The sequence below is a fragment of the Protopterus annectens genome, chromosome 5.part0 (assembly GCF_019279795.1).
Source record: "Protopterus annectens isolate FY-2018-M chromosome 5.part0, PAN1.0, whole genome shotgun sequence".
Taxonomy (NCBI): Eukaryota; Metazoa; Chordata; order Ceratodontiformes; family Protopteridae; genus Protopterus; species Protopterus annectens.
In genome coordinates this window covers 615,117,619-615,144,485 of record NC_056735.1, presented here as the reverse complement: position 1 = coordinate 615,144,485, position 26,867 = coordinate 615,117,619, and positions in this window count along the sequence as shown.

Here is a 26,867-nt window from a genome sequence, read left to right as displayed (position 1 = left end):
ATAAATAAATAAATAAATAAATAAATAAATATATTTTCATTAAGGATACAGTTAAAATCACCTGCTATTATAATGTTTCCTTTAGAGAAGAGAACTATTTGTTTTAAGTGATTCTTAACTATGTTAGCACCTATGCCTAGTTTCCAATAAACATTAACCAAGGTGAATATTTTTCTATTTATTTCCACTATAACTGCACAAAACATTCCTTTGTTATCTTGATATGTGTTAATAATTTTGGGAATAGGTAATGATTTATTCCATAGAATGGCTACACCTCTTTTTTCCATGACTGTTCAGAACTAGTTAAGATAGTATTTATTATTTTATTTTATTTTTATTTATTTTATTTTACATTTGTTGACCGGTCTAGTCTAACTGGATACATGCCCATTTTCAGTAGAGGCCCGGGGAGATAAGCTCCAAGAACAATGAAATTAACACAATAACAAATAAGGAAACATTAAACAAAAAAAAATAATAATAAAGTTTGTAAACTTATTATTGTCCAATTTAAAAAATTTTGTTCAGAAGATGTGTTTCCTCTAAGAAAATTAAATTAGATTTATATAAATTCAAGTATCTAAATAAACTTCCTCTTTTACATGGGTTATTTAAACCATTAATGTTAACAGAAATACCTTTCAAAAGGACCATTTTGTCTGTGTAACAATACTGACATATCTCTCTTTAAATCAATATCAGTTATTTTTCTCTTACTTTCTTTGGATTTCCCTCTATTATATATTGATTTAAGTATTTTCTTCATGTGTGGGATTGTTTTGTGTATATAATCTACTTTAAGTATGTATACATTTGGAAACTTATGAGTATTTAACATTGTGGATGTCTTGAAAAGGTGTTTATTATAACAAACAATTAATTGCATAACATTAAAAACAAAATCTGTACCCTGCCTGGAGTTACAAACTCCCAAATTGAGTAGCATCTACCACTCAAATTAGCCACCGTATTTATAACAGCAGTATTCCAGCTTCTACCATATGTGTATATTAAGTAATTACTTCTGTATTTTCCATTTTCATCTATCTTTTGATTGACTTTACTTGTTAATAAATAACTCATCAAACTATATACTTCTCTTAAAGAATAAATTATATTTGTTAATGTTTAAACAAAGATTAATTGTCATTGATGTCTAACATGTTATGTTATGTTTAGTGTCCTTAATCCATTCATATACATTAGAAATTTCCTTAAATTAATCTAACTCAAGTATTCTTTTCTAAATTAATGCTTATATGCAGCAGGAACAGATATTAAAATAAACAAATTATGAAAACAATTCTTAGTTTTTACTAACAGTCTAACATAAAAATGAACTATATTAAAAAAATATAGTGATGTATACATTGTAATTAACTAATTCAAGTATGAACAAACATATTATTAAATATAAAGATGTATGCATCAGATTTTTCCCTAGAAATATAGAATTAAACAAAAATAGTCTCATTAGAAATTTTACACAACTTCAAGTATATACACCAACTTGAATGTTAACTATCTTGAATCTAAATCGATATTAATCAAATAATACATATGTCATGTATCAATTGTTATGCAGTCAGAAGAGTCGGATGAACAGTACTTAACTATTTTCATCAGTTATGCATTTTGTTCAATGTACACAGGTATGTGTATTCATTTTACATATGCATCAATAAAAGGATTTAAGAATAGATTATTGTGATTGCCTTCCCAGAGTGTAAATTAATATTATTGTTCCCTTTACTTCCATACTGTGTACAAGTCTGCATAAAACAGCTCTCTTAATCTGTGTTGTCATCTTGTTCAGGTACTGTCAAATAAACTGTTTCCTCTTTTTTTAATGAAAAAGTAGATGTGTTTTACTGTTCTATGTCTTGTTCAATTAAAGTTAACATTTTAAAAACTCTGCAATAAGCTATTTCACACATATATTTACATTTATGTTAATATATTCACATATTCTTTTATCTATATATACATTAAGAAATGATCATTGATTATAGCTTGGTAATAAGACTCTACTACCTTCTATTCTCTATTAGAAAATAAATAAATAAACATTTAAATTATAAATGTAATAGTATCAGCCAATGTAAGAATATCATGTAAAATGAAGCTGTCTCCTAATTACTTTAAATGATCATAAGCATATAAGACTAGTATCCTCTTATAAATGCATCATGTACTCGTTTAGTATATTAAACTTTGTTGTAAGATAAAGGTTATGTTTCATTACTGTATTCTAGAACATCATTTGCCCACAATGAACAATTGCAGCTGCATTCTTTACTAATAATGCAAGCTTCTTAGCTAGTAAATTTAACACATCATATGTAAAGGGTACTAGGTTATACTGTTCTGTTTTTGTTTTGTAATAATTTTAATGCAAACTAGCCTTAAATGCAATTGTTCTCTTAAAAGAGAAAAGTAAAACATTTACAATAATAAATTATGGCCTTTCTAAATAAGATTGCAAGCATAAAGCTTACTTTTTAGGTTTAAAGTTTTGTTTTCCTTTATTTCTCTTCTGCGACGGATTTTCTTCCTGGTTTTGCATAGACTGACATTCCCTCATTGCTTTTACTTGTCATGCAATTTCAAAGATCAAGATGCATTTCAATACTGTACTTGTACATCTGTGAGGTGAAGTAAAGGCATTATCGGCTCGCAGACATGTTTCTCAGGACCACAGAGACCCAAAATTGCTTTCCTAAACAGTTCTAGAGGGAAAAAGCTGTAAGCAATTTTTTTTCTACTTATTTTACACTTTTCTTCAGTTTTGCTTGCCATTGATGCATGAGTCACTTAATAGGCATCACAGAGTGCCTTCCCAACTGTAGCAATTCTTTCATTCCTATAGTATATTTTATAGCATCACTAATATTAAAACATTAATAACCTATTGTAAAGCAGCCTATACTATTTGCATGTCTAATTTATAGAGCTGTAACCATAAACACCATGTCACGAATAAACATTTAACTTCAGCCCTTTTATTTTTTTTTAATGACTGCATTAATATCTATGGATATATATGAAAAGCCATATAATAGAAAAATAATGTAATATAATATTTACAAAGGGAGACAACATTAAACACACATTGTAACTAACCTTCTTATTTGTCTTCATTATCCAGAGTATGTAAATCAGATATAAAGTATGTCCATGCTATTAACATTCAGTAGTTGTTAGTTTTGCAATATACTAAGAGCCATAGACGGGTATTTGGGCATAAACATTTGATTGATGCTTAGATATGACAATGAAAAAGTATAAGTTACTTGTTTTTCAATCTCTTGTTTTACAGTTGTTTTCCAAGATGTGCCAGTTGCCATTCTCTTTAAAGATGGGCTAGCCCATTCCATATCCTCTATTTTATCCAGTATTTTCTGTTTTTTGACATATGCCAATGCAGAGTCTAAATCTCCAAATATTTTAGGACCATCTGGTAGAAAGACTTTTAGCTTAGTAGGAAAAAGGAGATGTGTTTTAAACTGAGCTTTCTTTATTTATTTGATTAGTGGCAGAAATATTTTCCTTTTTCTATAACCATTGAAGAATAATCATTATCAAATCGTATTACAATTTTATTAAACTTTATAGGTGTTTTTACCCCTGCAGTCTTTAATACCGTTTCTTTAATGTAGGATGAAAGAAATCTGACAATTACTGCTTTAGGTGTATTTTTATTAGTATTACTTGAAGCTAAGGACCTATGAGCTTTTTCTATACCGAAAGATAAAGCTTCAGGTAAATCAAGAGTTTTTGGTAGCCATTAGGTTAAAAAGCTTACCATATTGTTGCCTTCAATGTTTTCTGGCAGCCCAGAGATCCTAATATTGTTCTTCAAGACCTATTTTCTAAGTCATCAAGTTTGGATTGTAGAAGTGGGTTTTGTTTAAGTAGAAATTCTATATTATTTTCCCCTTCTTTTATTCTGCTGTCCATATCATTTAGTGTTTCCTCTATCTGTGCTTTCTGTTGCTGCAAATCTTCGTGAAGTAAGTCCATTTGTTTTGAACGTTTCTCTTTAACATTATCTTATCTATCTTTGAGTCCATTTTGTCAGTTTTGGTTGTTAAGTCCTGCATATTTTTCAGTAAGGTTTGTAATTCCTTTTTTAGGATGGTATCTTGGTTGTTCGCTTTTGAGAAGCTCATTCTGATGATTTATGATGAGTGAAATAATCCCAAGAGATTTTTGACAGTAAAATTTGTCCAAATCAATTCTTTTTTTTTGGTTATTATCCTAAAGAATGCTGTCCAAAAACAGAATATGTAAAACAAATCTGTAGAAAAACTAATATCAAAATTTCCTGGCTTAAGAAATTATGTTAGTGGAGCTGAAAAAAATCTGATGCTATCCAGAGAGCTCATCTTGGCCACGCCCCCATCGATACGTTGTTTCTAAATATTTTGTCTTGTATATGAAATGATGGACAAACACACACACACACACACACACACACACACACACACACACACTCCATCCTAAAAACAGAGGTGGCTAACTTCACGACACCCATGTCAATGGAAAATAGATAAATGACTGCAGAATGATAAACCAATGCACTGTACGAACACATACATAAATGCATGGAACTAGCCATACCCAATAGAACCAAGATGCTCTTCTCCTAAAAATGGAAGCCAATCTGGTCACCCCCTGCCATTAATAAACTCTAAAATAGAAGGAAGAAACTGTTGCAGAAAAAGGTGAAGTCCCAAGACTGGAAAAACTCCCTTATTAGCCTCAACAAAAAGTTGATATCCCTCATCAAAATCTCTAAAGCCAGCTATGAAGGCAGAATTGCAGCAGACACTAAAAACAACCACAAAGCCTTCTATAGTTATATCAAGAATCTCCATGGCAATATCCAGGTTTGCTCTGAGTTACTGCTCAGTGGTTCTTCCTATACTGAGCCAACAGATATTGCCAGCATACTGGCTGACATATTCAGTGCCAACTTTACAATACCAGTGGAATGTCAGGCACCCAGCACTACTGCAGCACAGGTTAAAGCTGCATTCTCCAAGGGCAAGAATACAGCTTCCATAAGACCCGACAAGACCCCTGGATGTGTTCTACATGAACTACAAAGTGAACTGGCACCACATCTGTGTGCCCTGTTGAATCACAGCCTCACCTCAGGCTTTGTCCCTACTGAATGGCACACTGCTACAGTCATCCCGCTCCATAAAGGGGGAGGGACTACAGACCCTGGGAATTATTGCCCCATTAACCTGATGAGTCTGATATGTAAGGCTATGGAGCGCATCATCATGGACCTAATTAACAAGGATATAGGGAATCTCAAAACTGTAGATCCCACTCAATTTGGTTTTATGAAAGGTAGATCATACTTGTTCAACCTGGTTGACTTCTTTGAGCTAGTCACCAGAGCTGTGGATGAGGGCAAGGCAGTTCATACAGCCTACCTCGACCTGGCCGAGGCCTTCTATACCATTCCCCACTCAGGAATTATTGATAAAATTACAAAACTGGGCATCAACCCCTATATCACTAGGTGGGTTGCAAATTGGCTCACAGATAGAACACACAGTGTGAAAGTAGTGGACTCCAAGTCAGACTGCCAACCAGTCATGAATGGAGTCCCACATGGATTGGTCCTGGGTCCTCTCCTGTTTGGCATCTATTTCTCAGAAGTCCAGGCCAACATGGAGGGACTCTGGCTGACCAAGTTTGCAGATGACTGCAAGTTGAGAGCTATTATTAACTCCGCAAGTGATGTAGACATCTACAGAAAGGCCTCACTGAGACCAATGACTGGTGTCTTAACCATGGCCTTAAGCTTAATGCCAAAAAATGTATTGTCATCCCCTTTGGGAAAAACTCAGTTCCCACTAATTACCACATTGATGGGATCCCACTGAACACTGAAGGTGTTATAAGAGATATGGGTACACAGGTTGATAGCAACCTCTCCTTTGACCACCACATTGCCACTGTGGTCAGAAAGTCCTTCTGTGTGGCACATCTCATTACCAAGGGTTTTGCATTCAGGAAGAAAGAGGTCATTATCTCTCTCTACTCTTCCCTCATTACGCTAATCATCGAGTATAATGCCCCATTTCGCATGAACGTCACTAGACACATGCAACAGTTGAATAGGCCACAAAAGTACCTCAAGAAGTGGATCCTATGTCTTAAACGCATGTCCTACACAGACAGACTGAAAAAACTCCAGATAGTCTCTGTCTCATGTCGTCTACTAAGAAGCGATCTCTGCTTAACTTACAAAGGCATGTCTGAACCAGCTCTTTTAGAAATGCTACATCTAAAGAAATCTCAATCCCTCCACACCACACATTCCAGAGACCTCAACCTCATTACCACAATCAAAAGAACATGCTGGAGAGACAGGTTCATAACCCATAGACTGCCCATGCTCTGGAATAGATTTTCCATACATGTCAAGCAGAGCACATCACTGAAACTCTTCAAGAAAAATCTTTATGAGTGGATGGGAAATAGAAAGTTCACCTCAGGGATCTCCCCAGTGGCTCTACTTGATAGAGGCACCGGGAACTAATGTTAGGTGGCACAATGCCAGGTCACTTCTATGGGCTAGGTTTGTAAAGGCTCCAGGGCCATTGGCCTAGTGTCCACCTATGAACCTATGAAATAGCCACCAAAGCCATTTCCTACCCAATCTCTATAATAATTAACAGATCAGTCTCAGAACAAAAGGTGCCACGACTCTGGAAAATCTCCAACATTATACCAATACACAAAGGGGCACCTCCACTGACCTAAGAAACTCCTACCCTATAACGATACCTTTCCCTACTGGCTAAAATACTGGAGAAATGTATCCACACCCAGATCCTAACATATCTCCTCTCCAACAATCTTCTTGCTGAAACTCAGCATGGATTCCACCCCAACCATAGCAGTACCACTGCTCTCATCTATTTTAATAAACTAGTAAATATGCAACGCAACAACAGCCCACTAGCGTCTGCAGTTTTCCTTGACTTATCTGGTCTATATTAGAACATTGAAGTTTCACAACTTCGAATGCTCTAATATTGACCCCTATTCAGCGAACGCTGAAAATAGCAAAGCTACAGAAAACCAAATATTTTCCTAGGGAAAGAATTTGGTTCTCTCTTTCTGTCTCTTCACTATTTTCAGCGCTGTGGTGGAAAGTTACGGGTTGGGTTCAAGTAAGTGTGTGATTGGGCGCAGGTTAGGTGAGTTAGGGTTAGGACGCGGGTTAGGTATGTGTGCGATTGTGTGGACATGAGGGTTAGGGTGGGGTGGGTGAGTTAGGGTTAGGGCACGGGTGAGGTGAGTGTGCGATAGTGACAGATCTTAGGGTTAGGGTTTTCCCTAGGAAAAAATTTGCTGTTCTGCATGTTCGACGTTGTCAGCATTCGGTGAATAGGGGTCAATATTAGAACATTCGAAGTTGTGAAACTTCGATGTTTTAATATAGACCCGACTTATCAAAGGCATTTGATACAGTCTGCCATACAAAACTTCTAACATCACTCTCAGAATTAAAACTAACTACCCCCACTCTATTATGGTTTCAAGACTATCACTACCGATGCCAACAAGCTGTTCAGTGGAATAACTCCCTATCCCACCTTCTTCCTGTTAAACTAGGAGTACCCCAAGGATCAATCCTAGGACACTTTTCACTATAGTTACAAATAATCTTCACAAAGCCACCCCTCTAGCAAACTCGGTTCAAAATGTTGATGACTCCACATTAATCTGCTAGGCCCCTACCCTAACAACTTCACATCAAGAACGAAGTAGCCTTTACATCCATTGAAACCTAGCTAACAAACTCCCAACTAATACTAAATTCTAAAAAGACTCAACTTATGCTCTTCCATCCTTCCAAAGCAGAATTACCTACTCCCCTGTTCTCTATTTCTGCTTCAGATAATACCTCCATCTCTCCCATAAAAAAAAAAAAAACAGATTACTAAGGATCATTATTGACAGTAACATGAAATTTGACAAACACATAGCTCATACAATAACCAAAGTCAACAACAAAAAACTAGGTACTCTTTACAGATGCAAAAACTTCCAAACTAGCAACAGTAAAGTTACCCTAGCTTGTACCCATCTTCACTTTACCTTACTGTATGCTTCTACTGTCCTAATTAATCTAAATAAGAATGATTTAAATAAGCTATCAGTATGCTACAAGAAAATAGCAAAATTTGCTACAAACTCCTCCTACGGCACCCAACACTGTCAAGCCTTAACAAATTTTCCTGGCTGGATCTCCCTAACACCTTAGCTCTAAACAAACTTCTTCTAGCTCATCAAATATTGTACCAACTTGACAAAACTCCAGCTTTACAAGACCTGATCACCCTCTACTCCAATAACCAAGAACTTAAATCCACTAACAAGGCAGTAATCACAATCTCCAAAAGCCATTACAGCTCTGGTAACTCCCTGTATTCTAGCAACATTGCCAAAACTTGGAACTCCCTACCACTACAAATCAGGGTACAACCTAACCAAACCTTCCTCAAAAAACATCTTATTTCCCACCTAAACAATTCCTGGACATGCAACTGCCTAGCACCTGGCTGACATTCTAACTCCTTTCCCCTACCCACTATCCAACCTCCTCTTTAAAACTCCCACATATGCACTATACATTATCACACATTACTTGTAACTGCCTAGCACCTGGCTGACATATTCTAACTCCTTTCCCCTACCCACTATCCAACCTCTTCTTTAAAACTCCCACAGATTCATTATATATTACCACACGTTACTTGTAACTGCCTAGCACCTGACTGACATATTCTAACTCCTTTCCCCTACCCACTATCTAACCTCTTCTTTAAAACTCCCTCAGATGCACTATATTTACTATCACAAATTACTTACCAACTCACTGAAACCTACTCCCCACTGCCCCATCTATGCTCACTGACTCTCCCCTAGAAAAGCTTTCCCTCAAAATGTTATTGAACTTCATATCAACTTGCCTATATTCTCCTCCTTTGACAAACTGGCTAGTATTTTTAGTTTTTCCTTTCTTCTCTTATAGGTTCATAGGTTCATATGTTCATACTAGGCTATCTGCCCTAGGGCATTTATAAGCCTAACCAGAGTGTGTTTGGCTTTCGCCACACATTTTAAATTAATTTTGCTATGCCCTTTTTTGAGGTTAGTATACTGTGCCTCTGTCTAACAGTGACACAGAAGTGATACCCGGGGTAAACCTACGATCTCCCATCCACTCATCAAGATTCCTCTTGAAGAGAGTCAATGAGGGAATCTACCTAACCTGGACTGGGATTTTATTCCAGAGTGAAGGGAGCCTCTGGGTTATGAATCTGTCCCTCCAGCATGTCCTATTTATTTCAGTGCTGAGGTTCAAGTCTCTCGAGCATGTAGCTCGATGGAATTTGGATTTTCTGAGGTGCAGCATGTCCATTAATTCCGGGTTGGACATGGCTTTTTACGTCAGGCACAGATCGCCTCTGAGCAGGTGGTATGCCACTGAGTAGAGCTGGAGTTTCTTTAACCGGGCAGCATATGGCATCTGTTTGAGCCCTTTGATCCTCTTGGTGAGGTACTTTTGGGGTCTTTCCAGTTGCTGCAGGTGTCTGGTAAGGTACATCCCAAAAGGGGCATTGTACTCAATTATGGGCCTGATGAGGGATGAGTAAAGAGGCACGATTACCTCCCCTGATCTAGATGTGAATCCCTTCATGATTAGGTGGGCTATATAAAATGTTTTTCTAACCACTTTGGCCACGTGGTTGTCAAATGAGAGATTGCTATCAACTTGGGTCCCTAGGTCCCTAATTACTTCTTCTGTACTTAATGGATTACCACTTATGTGGTAATTTGTGGGCACTTTGTTTTTGCCAAAGGGGATGACTATACACTTTTTGGCGTTTAGCTTGAGGCCATGGCTCTGGCACCAGTTGTCTGTTTCTATGAGGTCCTTTTGGGGGATGCTTGTGTCAGCTGGAGAGTCGATTACGGCGCCCAGTTTGCAGTCATCTGCGAACTTGGTCAGCCACAGTCCTTCCGTGTTGGCCTGTACCTCCAAGAAATATATACCGAACAAGAGAGTTCCCAGGACTGAGCCTTGTGGGATGCCACTTGTAACTGGTTTGGAGTCTGACATGGCTCCAGCAATTCTAACCATGTGGGTTCTGTCCTTGAGCCAGTTTGCAACCCATCTAGTGACATAGGGGTTTATATTTAAGCTGGTGAGCTTATCTATAATGCCCGAGTGGGGTATTGTATCGAAGGCTTTTGCGAGGTCCAGGTAGGCTGTGTGGACCACCTTCCTCTCGTCAATGGCCTTGGTGACTGTTTCAAAGAAATCAACCAGGTTTAAGAGGGAGGATCTGCCCTTACCAAAGCCGAACTGGGTAGGATCCAGTGTCTGTAGGTCCCCAGTATCTTTATTTATGAGGTCCATGATGATCCTTTCCATAGCTTTGCAGACCAAGCTAGTCAGGCTTATGGGGCGATAGTTTCCAGGATCCGTTGAGGCACCACCTTTGTGGAGAGGGACCACAGTTGCTGTACGCCACTCTTTGGATACATATCCTGTAGTAAGGCTGAGATTGAACAGTGGTTTTATGTTTGGGTTTAGCTCTTCTTGGAGTTCAGGTAGGATGCAGCCCGGGACACCGTCTGGTCCCATTGATGCTGTGTTTTTTGCTTTGGAGAGGGCGGCTCTTACCTGAGCATCTGAGATGTCAGGGGGGCAGCACTCCGCTGGGATAGATATTTGCCATTTTGGTGGGGAGGGGGGGAGAAGTTTGCGCTGAACCTGTCAGCTAGGATGTTGGCAATATCTGTGGGTTCGGTGTATTTTTTGTCATTTTGGACTAATTCTGAGCATATCTGGGAATTCCCACCCAGGTTCCTAACATAACTAAAGAAAGCCTTGTGATTATCCTTAGTGTCCTGTGCAATTTTTCTCTCGAAGCTGGCCTTAGACGATTTTATGAGTGTCCGTAGTTTTTTGCTAATACTGATCAGAGCTGCCTTCCCTTTTTATCTTCATTACATCTTCATGATTATCTCTACTAAACACATTGTATGAACAACAATCATATGTTACTACCTGATATACTTTTAATTCCATATATAAACCACAATGCTCATGTAAATATTTTGTGTATAGTATGTTAGCAATTGTTTCTGGAGCTTTTCTCCCCGGGCCTCCTCTGAAAATTGACAGCTTTGTCCAATCGAACTTCCCCGATAAACAAATGTAAAATAAATAGTAAATAAATAAATGTATTACAGAGAAGGCATGTCTGCAAAATAACTTGACTAAATTGACAATTTGGGCACAGGAGAAAAATATGCTGATAAATACATCAAAAACTAAGCATATGAGATTTGGGAGACAAACTGAAAGGTGAATATTTATGCAGCACACAGTGATTGAAACTGTTGACTCATTTAAGGACCTAGGTATATGGGTAGATTAATCTATGGTTTTTTTTCTAATTATATCACCCAAATAGTTAATAATAGTTCTAGAACTATAGGTTGCATAAAAAGTTTTATAAAGTCTAGGAAACTTGACTATGGAATAACAATTTGGAAACCCTATAAGAAAACCAGCATGAGTAAACTGGAACGAGTACAGCAGAAATAAACCAAAAGCATCCATGGATGTGAAAATTTAAGTTATTATAAAAAACTAAAATATCTGAACTTGTACCAGTGTCTCTTACAGATATCTAAGAGGAGATCTTATTCAGGTATATAGGATATTTAGAGACAACTACCTCTGGGAATGTTTGGAGTTATCAAAAAGTACTAGAGAATCATTAGACAACCTATGTAGAATTTATGTGTATAAATTGGTTCTCTGACAGAATAGCTGATGCATGGAACAGACTATCAAATTACATTATAGCAAGTACTAGTTTAGATATTTTTTAAGAACATCCCGGACACTTATTATGGGAACAAGGGTTGTTGGTGCATTGGCAATCTAGAAGGGCATTAATGCCCGTGCTTGAAATATGTGTAAGTATGTGTATGCATGTGTATGTATAGCTATCTCTCTTTCTATATAAATATATATATATTTGTTTTTTATAGATATGTATGAATAATATGGACACTTATTGAAGACAGATGTGTTCCTGATTGCTGAAATCAATTTCCTTTCTATGACTACTAACCATGAAGATATGCCCTGGGATTCAATAAAGCTTACACAGAGTGTAAGAATAGTGTAGCCACTCCTGCACGGAATATGGCCGCCGAGCGATCCAGTAAACAAGCCTGGGGACGTGCATGAGCTTGGCAGCACTATTCTTGCATAGACATCACTGAATAATGCTAATCACCTCATTTGCTGGTGAAGACCATGCAAATGAGGTGAATTAGCAATTCAGTAAGCAGGCAGGCATCCATGCAGTAATAGTGTTACCCACAGAAATGTATTTGGCTACTAGCAGAATACATTTCTGCAAAATCAAAATGGAGGCACACCAGCTCAAATAAAAGCATGCATTATAATCTTTAGGAATGCCAATGGCCATTGGCATTGAAAAGTGTTTAAATTTTATAAAAATAAATATATATTTTTTTTTGGCCGATCTCTGCCACTTAAACATAGGGCAGCAGTGTGCAAACAGGATCGTGCCGAAAATAAAAAAAATGTGAAAACATTAAGGGAAATATGCATTTTGCCATTATAGTCTATGGCATGCAGAATCAAAACAATACCAGGAAACAGTGGTTGCTAAGGCGAAAGGCTATGGTGTAGTGCAGTAACTAGGGATTAAGGCAGTGGGGTATGATAATGAGGGAAATTTACTGAATCCCAAAAAGAATCCAAGTGCCAAACTGCACCTAACCATGTAGGTGCTATAAGGCAGTGGTGTAAGCAGGAGGAGCAGCAGACATGAAAAGGGGGTGTGTCATGCTTGGTGTAAGAAATGAAGAGCATTATCGTGTACAGGGAGGGCCATTTCTCAGTGTTTATTTTAGCGAAATGGGTTTGTGCGGCACACACTGGGTCAAAAACCAAACAAATAAAAAAAAAAAATAGCAGGACTGTTTATATTTGGGCACCAGGTTTGCACGGCATGCCTCAGGGCTTAAAATGGGCAGAAATGGGAAGGAGAAAAAAGGAAAAAAAAAGGAAAATAGAATAAAAGCAATCAAGTACAAATAGCATAGGTACCAGGTGGAATGCATCATAGTCAGCCAATCATACTGGCAGCATCTGCAGCACAAAAGTATAAACTATGACAACATCTTGCAGTCTGCTTTTTCCCACAAACTCTGCACCATTGGTGTACAGATGCGGGGAACTTTTAACCAAATCATGTTAGGGGCTGCCATTGCTTTGATCCATCAGTATGTGCTAGAGGCTGAGGGCAGTGAGGAGGATAATGCTGACAACTGCCACAGGCTGAGGAGGAGGAGGACAAGAGTGTTCAGACCCAGGGTAACTTACCAGGGCCTACATGATCTGGAGATAGTAGAGCACTACAGGGTGGACAGAGACATACTGCAGCAAATCATTGAGCTGTGCCGGCCTCAACTCAGACCCAGAGCCAACAGAGTGGAACCCATCCCAGTGGATACCAAGGTATTAAGCACACACAAGGCAAGGTTGGAGCTGTAGTTCACCACCAGTTTATTGCACCACAAAATAAAAGAAACATAAGCGCTTTCGTTATATAAAATACATAACTTCATCAGAAAAAAGCCAACATTCAAATGGGCACATATATATGACTTGCATTATCACATGGCAAACACCAATTAACGAATTAAAGCAACAATGTATAAAAATGTATAATAATAGTTAGAAACACATATAGCCATTAGTAGATTCCCCAGAGAAAAATATATATATATTTATTTATGAAAATAATGCATAAATATGAATGTGAAAAAGCACATATTTTAAACCAACTAAAAATGTAAATATGTAAATATGTGTATATAAGTAAATTAACACATATTTATGTTTATAAATCTATGCTATCTCAGTTCTGCCTTCATTTTTAACACACATCCTATAGATGCAATTTCATTTAAACCTGGGAACCCCACTGCATCCAGGCGCAAAATCCAATACAGCACACGGTTCTCCAAGAACAATTGCCAGGGATCACCTCTTGTATTCTTTTGCACTTGTTCAATTATAATGAACTTAAAGTGGTGTTCAGGGAATTCCAGAATAAGCCTATATAGGGCATTGGTAGTTTTTTCCCCCGTATCCAGTTCACACATTTGCTCAAAGGAGTGGAGGGTGGAATCTATGGGTGGGTTACACACACTGGAAGGTCTCAATTCATTTTGAATAGCCCTATTACTGTTGTTGAATACAATGTTAAGGTTCATTTTCCTGGTAAACAACTTGAGATCTAAAATCAACTGTGGAAGAATAAAACAAGCAGCAGGAACAAAAGTAAGTCACCTTGCAAATACATTTGCGATCTCAACAGAATATTCCAGAGAGCTATAATTAAAGACCTTAAAGTCACCTGTATTGTTAATGAGTATACGAGGTCCACCATCACCCACTGTTGCTCTCAAGCTCATTAGTTCCACTGTTGGTTCTGATTCCAACCCCTCCATTGATTCGACGAATTCAGCTGCTGGTATCCACGCTGGTTCCAAAATGACTGAGGTTCCCGGCCATCCTGTTGATTCTGGTTGTTGTGCTCCCTCTCCCTGATCTGCTCCAAGCATCTCGGGCCTCCTTGGTCTAAAGGGACGTTACTTCCAGTATTGGCATCCTCATGAATATTCGAGGATTCACCATCCTCATTGGTTGTATATGTTCTCCGACATTGACCCCATTCTTGTGAGTTTGGTGGCTGAGGGTACGCCCTCCTATTTGCATAGTCATCAGCGTCTCATTGTAATTTATTGATTTTACACAGTTTAATGTTCTGAATAATGTTATCAATGTTGCTAAACACATCTTCATATTCAAGTTGGTTTTGTGCAAACAACAAATCACGAGTGATAGCCACATCAAGATCTTTAGTTTCTTTGGTTAATTCATCAATAGTGTGGGCATTGAATTTAACCAGGAATTCCAGATAATCACATCCATGCCGGCCAAACAGTGACAACAATTCTTGATGCAATGGAGAGTTTTTTACAAGTCTGGTTGGAAATTTCCACTGCCTAAGCCCTTTGGGCACTTGTTTGCATTTAATACACTCACACAGATATGCATTTTCAGTCTGTAACTTATGAATTTTGAGAAGCTGGTAGTGAAATAAGTCCAGACTATCTTTAAATGTTCTATTGTTATTACTGGCTGTATTTTGAGAAAATGTAATGCCAGCTTCCAGCCAATTACTCAAATCCATACTCTCCAATGGTTCTAACAACCCGGTACGTGGAGTTTGATTAAAATGTCCTTGTCCTTGCTCTCCAATAATACCCCTGTTGTTTTGTGCACCACTGCTGCCAGCCAAAAAATGAGAATCCAGGGAAAATAGAGGATTATTAGGAAGGATATTCCTAAAACTCTGCTCTTCCAAAGCCAAGGAATCCACTTTCTGAGAAAGTTCTTGAATAAGGGCTGTAAGAGCACCATCATTCCCATTTGTTTCATCATTCGAAAACAATGTTTGCAAGGCAAACCCACAGCCAGAAGCCACCCTTGCCTAAAAAACAGACTAGATTCCACAGAAAAGCACAAATGTTTTAATCACACACAAGGCAAGGTTGGAGCTGTAGTTCACCAACAGTTTATTGCACCACAAAATAAAAGAAACATAAGCACTTTTGTTATATAAAATACATAACTTCAACAGATAAAAGCCAACATTCAAATGGGCCCATATATATGACTTGCATTATCACATGACAAACACCAATTAATGAATTAAAGCAACAATGTATGAAAATGTATAAAAACCATTAAAAACACATATAACCATTAGTAGATTCCCCAGAAAAAATGCATAAATATGAATGTGAAAAAGCACATATTTTAAACCAACTAAAAATGTAAATATGTAAATATGTGTATATAAGTAAATTAACACATATTTATGTTTATAAATCTATGCTATCTCAGTTCTGCCTTTATTTTTAAAACACATCCTATAGATGCAATTTCATTTAAACCTGGGAACCCCACTGCATCCAGGCGCAAAATCCAATACAGCACACGGTTCTCCAAGAACAATTGCCAGGGATCACCTCTTGTATTCTTTTGCACTTGTTCAATTATAATGAACTAAAGGGGATTCCAGAATATGTCTATATAGGGCATTGGTATTTTTTTTCCCCCATATATTGTAATTGTGCTCATAAATACATTGCTTCAACATCCGCTCCATCTTGCCAATATAAAAAGCAGGACAGGCCTGGCACAATGTCCCATATACAACTCCAGAACTATTACAATTGTAATGCCCCTTCATTCTAAAATTAAACCCATTGATAGCAAACAGATCACCCACATTGATGTATTTACAGTGACGGCATCTCCCACATGGATACATGTACCTATGTTTTAAATCATCATGTTGTTTACCAACTTTTTCTACCAGGTTTTTAATGTTTAAACCTCTTTTCCATACTATAACTGGTTTGTTACTAATTCAAGATCTAATTTCCCCATCTCCCAACAAAACCTTCCAATTTTTTGCTAGAATCTCCCGGATCGATTTAAAGTCCACAGAGAATCTGGTTATAAAGGACACTTTGAAACTGGTATCAGTATTAGTAACTTTACTCCCCCTATTAACTAGAATAGTTGAATTACATGTACTTACATTATAGTCATGACCATTTTCATGAAGAATGGGGGAATAGAACCCAGATCTTCTCTTGTCCATTACTTCTCTTTTAATATCTTGCACAAAGCCCATGGACATACTCAGATGAAAATAAATCAAATTCTGACACCATCCTTGCCGCCCTGACAAATTGTCTCTTAACAACTGCTTTCTTTTGGGACAAAGGGTGACTACTACCAAATGAAGCAAGGCATTAGAATAGGTAGGCTTCCTATATATGGTAGAAACAAATCTCCCTTTTATCACATTCTTCTCAAATTTGACATCAAAATAGCTAATACTCTCCTCACCAATGTTATGACAGAAATGTAGAAAGTCGGTTGTATTATTAATATAGTCTAAGAAAATGTCAATACTTTCTCTGTTCCCATTCCAAATAAAAAACAGGTCATCCAGGTCTCTCAAGTATAGAATACAATTTTGGAACCCTGAGTGTTCAAAGAGAAATCTCTGCTCCCACTCAAACATAACCATGTTCGCATAAAGAGGTCCACAATCTGCTCCCATTGCAACCCGAGTCTGCTGACAAAAAAACTGCTCATCAAAATAAATATAATTATTCCAATATGTATAATTAATACATCAATGTGGGTGAACGTTTTGCTATCAATGGGTTTAATTTTAGAGTGAAGGGACATTACAATTGTCATAGTTCTGGAGTTGTATATGGGGCATTGTGCCAGGCATGTCCTGCTTTTAATATTGGCAAGACAGAGTGGATGTTGAAGCAACATATTTATGAGCACAATTACGTGAATATATGTTAATGGACTTATACACACATATTTACATATTTACATTTTTAGTTGGTTTTAAATATGTGCTTTTTCGCATTCATATTTATGCATTATTTTCATAAATAAATATATATTTTTTTCTGGGGAATCTACTAATGGTTATATGTGTTTTAACTGCTTTTATACATTTTTATACATTGTTGCTTTAATTCATTAATTGGTGTTTGGCATGTGATAATGCAAGTCATATATATGTGCCCATTTGAATGCTGGCTTTTATCTGATGAAGTTATATATTTTATATAACAAAAGCGCTTATGTTTCTTTTATTTTGTGGTGCAATAAACTGTTGGTGAACTACAGATCCAACCTTGTCTTGTGTGTGGTTAAAACATTTGTGCTTTTCTGTGGATACCAAGGTATGTGTAGCGTTAAGAATACTAGCTATAGGCACTTTTCAAAGACCTACTGGTGACATCATGGGGGTTTCTCAGGCATCCACATCCAGGGTACTCCACCAGTTCCTGGATGCCATCATACCACATGCCAGTGAGCACATTTACTTCCCCAACACCCATGAGGAGAGGACAGCAATATGCGTCTCTTCCACCTTGTAGCAGAATACCCAGAGGTACTGGGTGCGATACACTGCACACACATCCACATCAAAGCACTACCCGGTGAACAGGGTAGGGTCTACATAAACTGCAAGGGCTTCCCCTCCATCAACTGCCAGGTCATGTGCAATGCCCAAGGCATTATCATGAATGTGTGTGCTGGCAGCCCTGGAAGCTATCACGACTCCCACATCTGGCATTCATCACAGCTGTACCAGGCATTTGATGGTGGGGACATCCCATATGGCCATCTGGTGGGGGATGCTGGCTATGCACTGGAACCGTGGATGATGACACCCATCAGAAATGCACACAGACCCACTCAAGAATGCCATAATGCGGCAATCGCACAAACCAGGATCATAATAGAGCATGTGTTTGGGATGCTCAAGTCACAGTTCCACTGCCTTGACATATCTGGTGGAGCTTTGCAGCACTCACCAGCCACATGTGCACACAAGTTCGTAGTATGTGCCATGCTACACAATATGATCCTGTGGAAACAGCTGCATCCAGAACAGCACAGGGAAGGGTCTCACGGACCCCACCATTGCCAGGATCCCCTCAGGCACAGCGGGACTCAGAAGAAGCCTCTGAGCCTGCTCCCGTAGGCAGATGGATGCGTGTCCAGTGTGCCCAGGCCTTGGTAAAGAGGCAACGCATAGCACACACACTGACACTGCAGGGACTCAGGGACTGACACCTCTCTCTGACTCGCATACACAGTAAAATGGATGACACACATATCACATTGCCTGTAACTTACCATGTATAGGCAGTGTACTGTGTGCATCCAACATAGGCAGCCCTCAAGCACCATCCTCACAACTGCCACAGGCACAAGGTAATTCAGTCTTCTTAACAATAAATGAATGGATTACTATGTTTTGGTAGCATATCTATGGAAATGCTGCATGCATGCAAGGGAATGGGGTGGGCTATTGGGAGGGCAGCAGACAACTGACAGCTATATGGGACACCAGGAAATCTCTACACAATACTGGCTTCCCCACACTATGCAATATCATTTAAAGTGACAAATCCCACTGCAGTATATGTGGGGGACCAACTAAGGGGGGGCCATAGGTCACATGCATGGATGTCACTGTGGGGATCCCATACTCACTCCCAGACTCACACAGCAAGTCAGCCATAGAAAACCATAAATGAATGTCTGGCAAAGGCACACAAATGGCAACAATGATGCAATATCCCTCTACAGACTTACACACACAGGGATATCACAGCAGGCCTTGCAGTTGCAGTAAGGCTCTCTGAAGGATAAGAAGTATGAAACTCAATTGTATGGTATTACAATCTCACCTGTGGTCTCTAGTGATATGCCTCTATTCTCCATGACAGGGTGCAATACTATGCTAAATGGAACGAAAATGTAAAGCCAAATATCAGCAGAGTCCATGCAAATGTACTGTTGACAGGTGTGCCCCCCCCACATCCATATTAACATAGAAATACAGTAGCATGTAAGTTTGTAGCATAATAGCAGCAGAGCACACATTTCCAGGGCTGTCCTAATCAACATAATAACTTGTTACATGTCCACAATATGCAGGGGTCAATGAGCTATGTATATGTATGGGGAATACTTGTCTGGATGTGGCCAGCAACTTCTCATGGCTGTTGTGTCCTACTAGCCTAGGTACAATACTGTGGAAGACAGGGCCATGTTCCACAAAATGCAGTGCCAACTATTTTGCATGTCAGCTACACATACGGTGGGAGTTGTACACACTGTCCAGATGTCAATATCCATTACTGCTTGGAAGCTGGACAGGTCATGTACAGGGGGACACATGTATGTACTATACACAGGTTGGAGTAACCTACATAGTACCTACCATACCTCACAACTGTACAGACCTTTTGCAGAATGTACACAGGTTTGCATCATATCTGTGGTGTCTCTATGCTGAAATAGTGGTTGTCTGGCAAATCAGTGGCAGACCACGAAAGTCTAAAGTCAGAAAATATTGATGGATTGTAGTGTCTCAAACTTCACACCCTATAGAAAAATGCATGCTAATGCAAAATTTGTTACTGTACCACCCTTCCAGGTTTGTAAGGCCAATAGTAACAACGGTCTGTATATTTAGACTTTTGTCACTCAATGACTCATGGCTTTCTCCAGATGTCTGGCTCACATATGTAGAGAAGTATGGTGCCTAGTAGCAGAGCAGTGCATTCTGTCACTTATCATTGTCACCCCAGGAGGGTCCACTGCCTGGCAGCCTGGGAACATATGAGTGACAGAACACACTGCCTCACCACAGATGGCCTGCAGCAGTCTCACATGGCCTACAGGCCTCTGGCAAAGGCCCATGCCTCACCCATAGTGTCTTTGCAGGGAATATCACGAGGTCCATACTACCAACATAACATAGTCAACAAAAGGCAAATGCAAGGCCATGCAACTAAATGCTAGTAGCATACCTCTCAACCTCATAGAGGAAGAAATCTGGACAAAGTCATACATAATGGCGGGATAAAGGCCCAACTATAGGGACACCTTTGAAATATTCCTCTCATGATGTTAGACAGTCGACAGAATAACAGAGGGAGTGTGTAGTAGCATGGACATCATCAAGGGTGTGAAGTCTGAAACTCTAATGTTCTGTCAGTATTCCCTGACTGCATCCCTGAGTGATTTGCAACAGATGTGCTAGAAAACCACAATGTTAAGGGAATCCGACCAGACATATGAGGCATGCATCTAGATAATCTGTGAGAATCGGTACAGTTGACAGGTATGGCCACACCAGGATATGATCTGTTGGGTAAGAAGAATACTGCACAATCAGGAGATCCCCAGCCAACAAACCAAGGTGCTGGACCTTTTATACAGCTTCATCAGTCAATTGGCTATAGCCACACCTCCAATCTGGCCAGATTGTGCAAGAATATCTAGCCTTTATCTCATAATATAGGTCTGTGCATCATCCATCTTGTATTTCTCTAGTAAATGACTGTGATGATCCAGTTATACTTGCCAGTAGGTAATGACACAATACAGTACAGTGTCAAACATTATATATGTCAGAAAATGTCTGCTAAAACCAACCATGTCACTCAAGCAAGTCATCAATTGATAACAGCAATAGTTACAGTACCCCCCTATGTTTGGCCCATTGTTTCTCCCTACTGGCAACCTATCTCCAGATATCTTGCAGAAAAAGGTAGCAAGGTATGGCTGTAGCACACAACACCCCAGACTGGAGTACAACTATCTCTGGAATGGACTTCCGCACTTAGTATAGAAAGTCATACTGAGCATGCTCCTACATTTGAGAAGTGAAGCCCATGTCTGAAACCAAATTGGACTATATAACTCTGTATTGTGCAAATGTCTTTGCATACACACAGCTATGTAAACCTAACTGTCTCCACACACACACATCAGACAGGATCACTCACAGCCAGCTGTAGGTGACACATATGTGATATATCTGCATCTATTGTGTGTGATACACACACAGACACACACACGCACACACACACACACACACACACACACACACACACACACATATATATATATATATATATATATATATATAGATATAGATATGGGCAACAAATTACAGTATGTCAAGCATACATGCACATAGACATGGGGAAGAGAGGGGCAGACAGTAGTAGAATGAGACACACAGGAAGACACACACAGACAGTGAGTCATACACAGGGATATCCTGAATGGTATAGAGTGATGTCCTGTTGCAGACAGTTGCACACCAGATGTAAACACTTACATGTGCCAGCATAAAGATGATTGTGAGTATGCCTGTATAATTTGTATGTGTGTGTGTTTTATGCATGGATTTATATTAGTTTTTGTGCATATATTTGTACATATATAAGTGTGCATGTGTGCATGATTGTGTGTCTGCCTGTATCGTATGTGTGTGTGTGTGTGTGTGTGTGTGTGTGTGTGTGTGTGTGTGTGTGTGTGTGTGTGTGTGTGTGTGTGTGTGCGCGTGTGTGTGTGTGTGTGTGTGTGTGTGTGTGTGTGTGTGTGTGTGTGTGTGCGTGTGTCTGTGCCTGTTTGCGTGTGTGACTGCATATCTGTCTGAATGCATCTGAGTATGTGTATGAGTGTGTGTGTGTGTGTGTGTATTTAGCTTAAAATAATCTAAACAGAAAATTATCTAAATACAAAATAATGGCAAAAAATAACTAATGTCGAATATATCTAAACATAAAATATTGACAAAATATAAAACATCCAAAACCAATGTTTTTTCAGGGGCAACCCCCCTGCATCCCCTGCTAATTACATGTACCAGCTGCAAGGTTGAACAACAGAGGGGAAAGGGCATAAACCATTCACTAGTATAATTTGGATTTTATTGCTATCCAAGATATTCACATATATATATATATATATATATATATATATATATATATATATATATATATATATATATATATATATATATATATATATATAGGTCCCCTTCAGTAGATCGAGCATATAACAATTTCGAACCTCATATGGCCGAGACCATATGTACAAACTTGTAAATGTTCGATCGGAATGAATGGAGATCTCCCGGAATGAATGGAGATCTCCTTAGAGTGGGGAATGGGAAGATTTCCCTTTTCCACAATGTAGTCCGATCTCAGAGTTGGTATATTTAAGTAAGGGGGGTGTAGGGGGGTAAAGCCCCCCATGTGTTGGGTGCAGGGGGCATAGCCCCCCCCTGCTACAGACGTTTAATTTTGTTTTTTGTTGTTTTTTCTTTTTTTACTTCAGTGTTCAAACTATTACAAGTTTGAACATATGGTCTCGGCCATATGTGGTTCGAACTTGTAATATGTTTGATCTACTGAAGTAGATCTATATATATATATATATATATATATATATATATATATATATATAAATATATGTGTGTGTGTGTGTGTGTAAGACACAGCTGTGTGTGTGTGTGTGTGTGTGTGTGTGTGTGTGTGTGTGTGTGTGTGTGTGTGTGTGTGTGTGTGTGTGTGTGTCTGCATGCACTTGCAATGTATTTTTCTATATCAAAATAGTATGAATGCACAATGGCTCAGGAGACCCAAGTTCAATTAGACTCAAGTGTATGAGGTGTCTGCATGGGAAGGATAGATATTCATATCCTGCAGGGAGGGTGTACACTTTGACACACTTCACAGTCAATCTTTAGTGGAGGCTGGAGACATGTGGGGGGGGGGGGGGGGTTAATGTCCAAGATGGAAATGATAGGAGACATTGGCTAAATTGCCATGTAAGCAAGACAGTAAGCCAGCATATATGCATTGCAGGTCTGGTTCCTGTAAGTACAAGTGTAAATAGCAAAAGGGGACATAGGTCATAAGTGAAAAACACTCGTCTGCATCAATGTGATTGCATTCTTGGTACCTGAATCACCTCACTGGCTCTGAGCATGGGTTATATTAAGCCCAGGGTAGGGTGGAGAGATTGGCATAGACACCAGATGAGGAGAGGTCCTGCAAGCAGCTAATGGTCAGCTGCAAAAAGCAAAAAATAAAAAATAAAAGTAAGAATGTTGTAATAGGAAAATATTGAGTACCTTGTTCATTTCTTTTGAAAAAAAGAGAAATGCAATAAAAAAATCTGTTTTCAAATGGGGGCTGAAAGAAGCATCTCACAAGCATCATGATACTTTCATTGCTACCATAAACCATTCAAATAGTATTTATGATCCTTCTACGATTTTTGTTAGTTTTAAAGACAGGATACAGTATTGCTGTCTGTGAACTTATAGTAATACAAACAAGAGTTAAGCTAAGTAAGCAGTTCATAGTTAATTCTAAGTATTGTAACTTTGTAAAGTACTTAATCTAAAATTCTCACATCTTCAAGTGTAGCTCAAATTCCTTTATTAATCTTATCCTATAATATATGCTGAAATAATTCCATTTATCATACTGGATAGGAAACCAAACATTTTTTCTTTGATTTTCAAAACCCATCAAAGATGGCATTTCTGAGGTACTAAGAAGTCTTAAGCTATTAAAGCAAAATCAAAGCCAGATTCAGTGTATTAACTACAGTTTTCCATGAGTGTCCAACAAAAAATACCTAATAGATAACACTATGCATTTAGCTTATATTTAAAAAAATGTCACACTGATTTTTTTTCTGCAGCATGCATCAATATGAACATAGATGCTATTTAAATAAAATAAAATAATTCATTAGTTATTAAGAACCTCATTTGAATGTTTGGGCTCATTCGTAACAGTTCTATACTTTGCTGTATATGCAGAATGTGTTTTGAAAAAAAAATACTAATGTATACAAAAACAATCCAGAAAAGCTATTCAATGATAGTGACAGTGATTTACATAAAATATACTTTTGTTCAAACATGAAAATGATGGTAATATGTTGTTGACCAGAAGCCTCATGCACAGAAAATTATTTTCATGTTAACGAGTACTATATCATTTTTCCATGTATATTTTATGAGTAGGAATAAGGAATAGCGTGTAGTGCGAAGATCACTGGACCATACATCATAGTGCAAAGTAGCACATGAAACATATCAAATTTATAATAATGTACACCAAATTACCTCATGTGGACTGCACAGAACATAAAAAAATGAGTCTCTCCAAATACATTGTACTGCTGATGTTAATTACAGACAAACACGCTGATTATGAATGGCACATAGAATTTTGCTACAGTATAGCTGGCTGCAAGAGGGTCAATATCCCCTGCTCAAAACATGGGAAAGTGTACAACAAATGCAGTTGTTGCAAAGTAAACAATCAAGGTGCAAGGTAAACATTAAATGCACAAAGCCCTACCTCCTGGGGGGGGCAAAAATTCAAAGCTATGAAGGCAACTCTGTACAGTTTCGCTGCACACCTATGCATGCACAATTGTGTACAAATACACAGCCTCAGACTTACTGCTAGGAGAGTAACAAAGTATGGTAAGGTGGTACCAAAAGAATGAGTTGAGTACAATTGCTTCACTGCCTCATCAGTGAGCAATTTTTAGGTTAACTTCACATGAACCAAATCCACGACCAAACTAGCACCAGGCACTAGAAAACAACCAATAATCCACTACGTAAGTGCCAAAAGACCCAAACATAATAAACTCTTTTTGGTGAATATTAACAGCGATCTCTGGGTCTTTTGGCACTTACGTAGTGGATTATTAACTTCACATGAGACAAGTCACTAGGACTTTGAAGAGAAGCATCACATTGAAAGTGTTCACATAGAAGAAATGCATGAAGAGCTGGAAATGGTGGCTAGTATGTAGAAATAAGCTTTATAAAAATAAATATTTCAAGAACAGCATGGTGTAGTTCTGACCACGGGAATCTCTTTCATAAAGTAGTAGTCTACATAATTGTCTGTTGAACTAAACATGAAGCATTGTAATGCATAAACACACACACATGCACACACATACATAAACACATACACACACACACACACACACACACACACACACACACACACACACACACACACACACACACACACACACAGACACACACACACAAAGACACACACACACACACAGACACACACACACACACACACACACACACACACACACACACACACACACACACACACACACACACACACACACACACACACACACACACACATGCATGCACACACATTGAATTTTCAAGGAGGGTAAGTTCTCCCCTCAGCATAATGAAAACCACACTGTGATTTGGTGGGCAGATATACTAAGTTTGACATTCTGCATATCAGAAAATCCATCCTGCTAAATGTATAGCACTTCTGGAGTTAATTTATATAAGTATTGGGGGTTGTGGGGTTTGCAGTCCCCATGCTTAGGGGCTGTTAGTGTACAACAGGAAGTTTCACAGTTCCCTTGTTTATCTAAGTCATACTTAAATTATTGAAGATTTGGAATTTGTATTGAGTCTCAAACTTCTAATAGATCATCTTTACAGACAAGCACAAACAGAAATATGTGCTGCTCAATTTTTGCATCATGGTAGGAGTCCTACATGTCACTGAGACATTCACTGCACTTTCTACATTGGCTGACACTCAGAATATTGGTTGCATTTCTCTAATACAGACAGCTCAACCTGACTACTCCTACTGTGATGTAATCTCTAAAAGGTACTCTGCCTGCTCCTACAATGCAGTTCTGTTGTTTCATCTATGAGACGCAGACAGATTGATCATGCCGTACACATTAACTTAGTCCATCATCCATAGTCAAGAAATGCACAGACCACTCTATTCTCTGTTCAGGTGACAGTTGCACACTAAATCCACTGCTGACTACTACAGCACTCACTTGAACAACATATCACAGTGAGGAAAGTATGCCTTTCATGTTTATCAGCAAAACAGTGAGTAGGTGCAAACAGGACCCCAAGGCAAGATCTCAGTTTCTTGTCTCTCAGTGATAAAGTAGCACAGATAAAATGGCTCTCTGACATCATTCTTTTTTACATGCTTTTTTGTTTACTCCTGCTAACCATCACACCACTATAATCAATAGTCCTGATAAAATGACACTCAGAGATTATTCTTTTTTTTTATATGCCTTTTCTACTCCTTGCTAATCATCAGGCCACCATAGTCAATCAGACCATTAATTTCCTAAAGGCAGAAATCTTATTATGGAGGCCATCATTCACACAAACAATAGGGATTTTGGCTGTTATGCACTAACCCCCCCCCCC